We start from the raw sequence: 8173 nt of genomic DNA, 5'->3' as shown, positions 1-8173 counted from the left end.
GCCGCTCCGCTTCCCGGGCTCCCCGCTCCGCTTCCCGGGCTCCCCGCTCCGTTTCCCGGGCTCCCCGCTCCGTTTCCCGGGCTCCCCGCTCCGTTTCCCGGGCTCCCCGCTCCGCTTCCCCGGCTCCCCTCTCCGTTTCCCGGCCATGCCGAGCCCGGCTCGCACCGCCCCGGAACCGCCGCGGCTCCCGCAGGAAGGGGCGGGCGCAGGGGAGGAGCCGCGGATCCCCATTCAGGGGGGCCTCTCGGAGCGATCAGTGCCCGGGTGGACTAAAGGGGTTAAAAGTTGTTATGAAATGGTTTGGAAGTGAAAGGAATGATCARTGTTTTTATAAACAAGTTATGGGGTTTGCTGGTTAATAAGGCTAGATATTGACAGGTGAAAGGAGTAATGGAAGGAACTATAAATTCCATAGGAATTCTATTAATTGATGCAGACTGTTTCTCACTCAAGACAGTGCCAAATCCTTGGACTTAGAGAAAAAGAACAAAGAATAAAAAAGGGGGAGGATGCACATTAAATGGAATCTGAATTAAGCGATTCGGGGAGTCTGTACCTGTCAAGCACCTCAGCCAATGGGGAAAGAGAGAGTGAAATGCGGCCGGGAAATTGGGATAAAAAGGAGGCTGCGTCCTCTAACAATTTCAGAGACCCCATGGAAATGGCCCATGGCCTCTCCCTTTATTCGAATAAAGTTCCTCCTCTGTCTCCTTTTTAGACATAAACCTCTAGTGTTTGTGGATTAATTTTCCTAACAGAAGGGACCGTAACGATGATCTCGTTCCACCACCCCGTGCCACGGGCACCTTCCACTATTGCGGCCAGCCTGGCCTCGGGCACTGCCAGGGATCCAGGGGCAGCTCCAAATTCTCTGGGCAGCCTGTGCCAGGGGCTGCGCACCCTCACAGCCGGGAAAAAGCCTTGTTCCAATAAACTGTTAGATATGGAATGACAACAGTTGAAACAGTACTGCAAGATAAAGGAGATTATTTCTGTAGGAAAAAAAAAAAGAAAAAAAAAAGAAAAGAAAGATAAAGATCTATCCAAATCCAAACCGAACTATTTTTTTCATGTGAAAGTTACAAGTAAAGGCAACATTAGTATTTTTCTGGGTTTTTTTCCGCAAAATACTGTAAACAAAAAAAGATCCAGAAGAGGGCGACATTCGCCGCCGTTCTGAACCTCTGATGMGTAAACGCTTTCAGGTTGGTGGAAGATGCTGCAATGTTTTGAGAACAGAGGGTGGAACAAAATAAAAAAAAGGTAGTGTTAGAAGACAGAAAACGTTGAAATAAAAGGAGTTCATCAGACTGCTTCYTTCTCCAAAGAAAATGGAGAAATGTGAATGGCTAGATGCTACATACAAAGAATCTTTACAAAAAATTTAGGAGAACAAAGCTAAAAGCATTTTRCTACTGCTAGTGACATCATGCTCTGAACACTGCTAATAATTCCTACTTCCTATATTAAATTTAACTCATTACATTCCAACTGTTTTTCTGCTTTTTTAGRTGGCAAATCCATTGGGAGTTCACCTTGGTATAACAAATTCTATGCAACGGTACAGACTTTTCAGTTCTTCCATAAAACATTTTTGGTGGGTTCTTCTGGATGATGGGGATCCTTTGTTTCAGCCTTACCGCTTTCTTGAAACTTAAATTTATGCAGTATCCAAATTCATTTGCAATTCCAGAAATTGCTAGGCACATAATATGGAAAGTAGCTAACATTCTTAAGAGGAAATTGCTTTGTTATGGAGGCAATGAAAAGGAAGGCTAGAGCTAGTAGAACTAGGAAAAATATTTGATTTAACATAGCTTTTAAAAGGCTCGATRTACCCATACTGAGATCTTCAAGGTAAAAGTCTGAGTTGCTAAACTTACAAGCCTGATAGTTATCATCACACCATATTTCATAGGAGTTCTGGTGTTTTTAAAAAATTAGTACAAAGGCCTACTGAAAATTATTTTWATTTCAACTTGAAGTTCAATTATTCTCTCCCCTCAGTGCCCGTGTAGCTCTTCTAGGAGGCGGGGGAGGCAGATTGCTTGTTCCACTTCCAGACAGGTCACTTCCGTGTTCTGCTGGCGTGTGTCCTTTTCTTTCTCTATTATATCTGACAGCTTTCCTCCCCCGAGTCTGTTTTTTGCCAATCACTGCATCTGTGGAGGGCCAGTCAAAGACCTCAGGCTCAGACAAAATTCATCTGCTCTGCTGTGCTTACGTGATGCAACAGATGGAAGCAGCGAATGAGTCTGAGCTRCCCAGTTTTCAGTAAATCAAATATACTTCTGTGATTCTTGCCAGACAACGATATCATCATATCCAAGTTACACGTATCCCTCTAGCATTTTCAGATCAGAAAAACAATTCCTGGTCCCTTGCATACACCTCAGGTCTCCCCTTGTTCAAGGAATAGTTCTAGATACAAGAGACTAATTGAGCCAAGTGAGCCTTTCCTGCCTCAGCCACAAGATGATCTCTGAAGCCTTTACTGCCCTGAAATGTATTTAAACAGCCAAGCCCCAGCCCTGTGGTCCTGCCTAACTTGCCTTTGCCTCCCAAACCTGAAYCTTTTTCTTTGCTGTAGGATCCTCACTCATGCAATCCTGAGGACATAAATCTGATTTGGCCAATGAGACCATTTCTTACGCAAAAGCTTCAGCAAGGCTTCTCTTCTGATTTCAGTCTCAAACACTCCTGCCCTGCTCAGCCAGCCCCTATTTCTAGCCTTTAGCTAGAGATACTTGCTGTTCTACAGCTAATACTWGCCACCCCTCAAGGTTAAGTCTCTTGATATGCACTTATATCATTCCCTAACAATGTCCTGGTGAATTTTCCCAAGCTCAGCCTGATCTCCAAGCCTGCAAACTCTCCCCACAGACGAGGGACTATCCCTGAGCAGGACTGCTGGGAGTCCTGTGCCTGAGCACAGCTCTACAGCCTATGTTAATCCCAGCCCAAGCCTGGCGTTTAAGCCTAATGGTGTTAGGGTACCGAAGCCCCGATTACAGTAACCCCTGTGGTAGTTTCACTGTCATTTGTGATCCCCTACCTTATACTACTTTGGTAGGAAATGCATTAGTTTCTTATAATGAATTTTCCTATTTATGTATAAATTTATTACATAAAATATTTAGAGGGAATGGATTTAATTCAAAATCACATCTTTAAAACTGTAGTTCTCAATGTTTGCTCTTGGTTCACACAATTATTCCACAGGAACGTTTYCTCCCATTTTTCCCAAAATTTCAAGTGACATAGAGCTCTTGGTCAAATCTTCCTGCTTTCCAGCCTTTGACCTGAGGCATGGGATCACGGGAGGAGAGAGGGTAGATGCTGCCAAAAGACGGGATGTGGATGTCAGGACCATTTCCTCAGCACAGCCTCCCAAGAAGGGAATATTCCCAACACTATCACTTCTTTGTCATGACATGTCCGAATGCCCTCTGCCCCATACTCCCATGATCCTTGCTCWGATTGGCCCAGTGCTAGCTAACACACTTGGAGACACAGTCATTGCAGAATTCTGGAATTCTTGAATTCCAGAAGCTTGCCATCAAGGAGTCTGGGTGATGTACAGGGACAATGTATGGACCCAGGAGATGAGTGGGCTGACAAGTTGGCGTAAAACCACAACTTTTTTTACTCTTGATTCTGCAAAACAAAATCACTCTCCTCCTCCAATCCTGTAGTTATTTCAGCTGGAGTGCAAGGAGTTCATTTTAAAGCCTAACTAATGGTAGCTGATTTTCCTCCCACGAGGAATATTGGAGCCTGTCGATATGGAAGCACCTGCTGACACCCCATTATGAGCACCAGGGATTGGAGCCAGATCATGGTGTGAGTCCCGAATTGGGCTGCGTGCTCATGTGCTGAAGATGGGTGGAAAGGTCAGAAAGAAGGGAAGAGGACACAAAAGTGAGCAGGCTGTGAAGAGCTAGAGGAGGAATGTGCTGAAAGCAGCTCTGAGTATCTACTGTGACACTCATGGTGTACTGAAATCCTTCCCACCTTCTACACATGGAATAATCTTCAAGCATCATCCAGTCTCAGTTAATCTGACATAGTCACTGAGTCACAGAAATTGCCAGGGAGCCCTAACGGCCCTCATAAGAAAAGCAGGCACTTAGGATCACTGCAATATTATTTCCAAATTTCATTATTTTCTTCTAATTTCACAGTGCTCAGGTCCGATTAGCCTGTGTCTCAAAACTATTAACTCTAACTGATTAGATATTGATATGGGCTACTCTTTTCTGAAACCCTACCAGTTTTCCATGCCTTTGCATACCTAAATTGAGACCTTGAAGCTGGAATTTTTTCAAGGCTCTTGGAAAAGCTGCAGCTTTTTTAGTGTTTTGACATTGGTTCTGTGGCTTTAAAAAGCTTCAGTCTTGAATTTCAACTATACAATCATTAGTCATTTTGGAAAATCTTAGCTTAAACACTTATTAAAGGGGAAACAGTGACAACAACCAGTTGAAGGCAGGCTCATAAACCCATAATAAAGCACTTTCACAAAGAGGTTGATTTCCGAGACTGTGGTCCACCCAGCAACTCTGTCCTAATGTCCTTCCTAAACTGAGAGGCAAGGCACRTAGTGTTTCCCAGGATGTCTTTGGAGCATCATGTCAGGCAGTGACCAGAGACAACCGGGGTGCTTTAAGAGGGCAAGAACAACAAAGCCAGGACCTTTTCCTTGGTGCATTTGTTCTGCCTCCACCTTAGGTCATGTTTTCTCCTGTTTCTAGCAGTAAGCTCTGTAAGATGGAACATGCCTCTTACTTCATGTCTGTACAAGTGCCAGGTGCACTGCTAGAAAAAATAATCCACGTACAGAAGAGCTGCCAGCAAGACTGGCAGCGTTCAGGAGGGTGAGGAGCGAGTACTTTCTGGTGTGCGTGGTGAGGAAATGGAGTGAGGTTTCATTCCAAATGAAACATGATTAAGATTGGCTTTGCAAACTTTCTGGGTCGTATCTTCTTTCTTGTGCAGTAATCAGGGTCTCTATGGTGTTATGACTGGCTTGGCTAAGGAGCAGCTCACGACCACAAAACTTAAAACTTGTTTAGCTGAGTTTGCCCTCTCTGAAGTGAGTCAAAGAATGGCAGAAAACAGCAAATATTTTCCCTCCTTCTAAACCTACTGGGTGAAGTACTGTACTCAGTATTCATTAAAACTTCTGCTTCCACGCACGAGAATGTTTCCTAACTCTGCTCACAGAATTGGTCCTCTCAAATTCAAATTAACACACACTTGAAGTTCTTGTTAGATCTTATCATCAACAGCACCTTCTGAGAGCTTACAGAATCCAAAAGCACATTTAGAATTAGAAAAAAACTATGGAAAAGCTTCTCTGGAACAGTTTTCAACATGTATCCATAGAAATAGAGGTTGAATTGGGAAAAATGTGCTATATTATTTTAAATAATCACCATATAGTGATTACTGTAAAGTATGTGCTTTGTTTTAACCAGTTGGACACTCATTTCCATAGAAACAGAGAGAGGATAGCAACCCACTTGTTTGAACTGWCCTGTAGATTCTGTCTGTGTCAGAATGCAGGATTATAAAGCTCTAAAAAATGTGGGAAAAGCCTGGGGTTTTGTTCTTAGATGTTATCTTTTTTTTGTTGTTGTTGTTGTTATTTTAATTCTCAAAGGCCAAAAAGAAAATTAGAGAAATTATTGGAAACTTATTCTGGGAAAATAGAATGACAATGACATGTATCAGCTCTTAAAAAAATTATAGGTCAGAAAGCAGGAAGAAAAGGCAGCTGGAGACATAGTGGGGAGAAGTGTGTGTGTGTTAAAAAACATTTCTGAGATTATATTTTTCTGACAATTTTTGTTCAGTACAGGAAATCTATTTTTTTTTTTTTTTGCTGATAGAAAATTTTAGGCCATCTGACTCAACTGTCTTTTTTATTTTATTTCACATTCTTCTTTCCACATTCACTTTCTTTTATTTCACATTGTTTACTTCTTAATCAACAGCACTAATTTTATTGGAATTTCCATACACTAAGCCATGATATGAGTTTCAAATTGGCAGTTTGGCTGAAGTTCAGGGGAAAATTATTAATATGGAGAAAAAGAACCTAACGTTTTGGTTTTGCTTTTACAAAGCTTCCATGTTGTAACACAATTCCTGCATTTCTAGCACTGTGAGATGATTTCTCCCCAAGTTCAAAAGAGAGAAGGTCGAGGTGATATCTCGCCTGGATTCTAACTTAGAGGCTTTCGTGTGATCTTTTTTTCTTTGGGGAAAAAGGGGAACCTAATTCCTGTTGCTCATGAGGAAAGGACAAGGCTGAGATTCTGTAATTCTACATGCTGAATGAGTCTGGATTAGCTATATTGTCTTCCAGCTACTGAGCATTGCCAGCTTGTAGGAGCTGCTTTCAAGGCTGCAGTGAAGAGACACAAATTCTGCACATCGTGATGAACACTTTCTCCCTTCCTGCCTCGGTGGTTTACATTTCTGTCTCCAGGTTTACTGTTTAAGCACTACCTGTTGCAGAGAACAGCAGCGATTCCCAGAAATACTTTTTATATTTTAGGTTCCTTGATTATAGGTTAATGTTGAACAGCAGAGTAGTYCCCAGCCCCCATTCAGAGGGGGGAAAAATTATTAAAAAATACCAGTTCCATTCTACTGAAAGCGTRTCTTCAATCAATTGCTGTCAGCCACAGTGTCCGTAAGTTTTCCTGCTCTATAGGAAGGCTTCCTTAAAAGGCAGATGTCTACATGCAGGAGCACCCAGCTGCCTCTTTGCTGTCATTCAGCCTTCACTGCTTCACCTCCCTGGAGATTACCCACATTTCAAACCTTTCCCAGTTCAGTTATTCCACCTGGAAACTGCCTTTGCCTTTGGGTTGCAGCCACACAGTGCCAAAAGCATGCCAGGTTCATTCCTGCACTTTGGGGCAGTCTTTTGCTTGCAGTATCACCGGGCTAGGAAAAGCAATGCTATCACTCTGGGGAAGAGAAGATTCACAAGTTCTCGTCAAGCAACAGCTCTAGCAGACCTTCTGATTCAAAGCATTTCAAGCACACTTWTGGGATATGTCACAGGGGGTTTTGATGCTTTATAAACTTTTCTACATTGATTGTGTACTTGTCACAGATCCATTGCCTACTCAGTCACTCACAACAGACTCAGTTTTCATAATTGACATCAATGTTCCAGGGATTAATGAGCAATTCTGAGAGGAGGTGAAACACTTCCTGTGAGAGCTGTAGGAGGTGGCTTGAATATGAGAGATCTCTCTGTTGGCTGTATAAGGAGTGGAGGTTTGGCATCCTGAAGCCACAGATGGTCTGACTGCACTCACCTGAACTTATGGCAGATACATAGTTATGGCAGGTAAGCWGCTGGGGTAGACAGGTAAGTTCACCCTAATCGTCTAAAACTTTTCTAGAGGATGCAAGTATGGCCTCCGAATGCTGTCTTTGTAAAAATCTATGCTACTTGTTCCGCARTATTCATTTCTGCCTTTAGTGAGACTGACCTGTGACAGCAAGAGCAGGAAGTTTCAGATTGAATGATCAGGTATGGAAAGATCAAGGGGAAAAATGAGGGGAGTAGGGGGAGACTCCCACAAGTCTCCTTCCAGTTCTCCAGCCGCAAGGCAGAGAGTAACTGGCKGAGTTCAGAGGCAAACAATGTCCTTGTCTGAAACAGCCAGATGCAAGGGCTTTGCCTGCASAACTACTGCTCTCTCTCCCCATCTGTGTTTGCAGCTGCAGATGTTTCAAAGCAATTTTACACTGTTATTTCGGCACCTTTGATCCCATTTATCTGAGTTCAGTAAAACTTGATGGAATGCCCCTGACCTTGGACAGGTTCATGGGAAACCTGTTTTGCTCTTATCTGCCCAAGACTAAGGAAGCATGCTCTAAKATATGTGTTACCCAGTTGTTTTTCTGTGTGTGAAGAGGGAGAGGGTGAGGAACAAAAGGGGGTTCAGATTCAAACATGAAGACCAAATAGGTCAAAGTTCATCATAACCTCCAGAAAGAAGTGCCAAAGTATGGAAATTAAAATCTGGACACATTCCAGCTTCAGTTGGAAGAGGAGATGAGGAATAGATGTAACACAATGAGTTTGGTTCCATCATCTTTCAGCTACTCACTCGTGGGTTGGTTATTTTTGGTTTTTTTTTTT

This window comes from Malurus melanocephalus, unplaced genomic scaffold (assembly GCF_030028575.1).
Source record: "Malurus melanocephalus ecotype Western Australia unplaced genomic scaffold, MMel_1.1 scaffold_898, whole genome shotgun sequence".
In the NCBI taxonomy this organism is placed as follows: domain Eukaryota; kingdom Metazoa; phylum Chordata; class Aves; order Passeriformes; family Maluridae; genus Malurus; species Malurus melanocephalus.
The sequence above is the reverse complement of the archived record's forward strand: the minus strand, read 5'-3'. Positions refer to the sequence as shown.